Genomic DNA, 355 nt, shown 5'->3' on the forward strand with positions numbered 1-355 from the left:
CCTTTTGAATTTAAAAGTGCAGTAAGGTCATGAGAAGTATAAATATTTAGGTCTCTTCCCAAAGTTAGCTTAGTTGCCTCTAACAGAGGGCTACAGCTGCTACAACTCTCAGACAGCGTGGCCATACCTTGGCCACAGTGTCAATTTCCCTACTAAGATAAGTTACAGGTTGTAAAACTGGACTCCTAGGGCAATGCCAGTCTGTTCTGTAACATTCAGGTTAAATGTTGTCCAACAGGAAGACTTAAAGCAAGGGCTTGTAAAAAATCATTTTTCAGCTGTTGGAATGCCTTGTCTGCCTCCAGTTCCCATTCTGAAGTGTCCAGGCACTCTTTTTGAGCATTTTTTTTTTTTT

The sequence above is a fragment of the Otolemur garnettii genome, unplaced genomic scaffold (genome assembly GCF_000181295.1).
Source record: "Otolemur garnettii isolate 467f Iridium unplaced genomic scaffold, OtoGar3 scaffold00091, whole genome shotgun sequence".
Taxonomy (NCBI): Eukaryota; Metazoa; Chordata; class Mammalia; order Primates; family Galagidae; genus Otolemur; species Otolemur garnettii.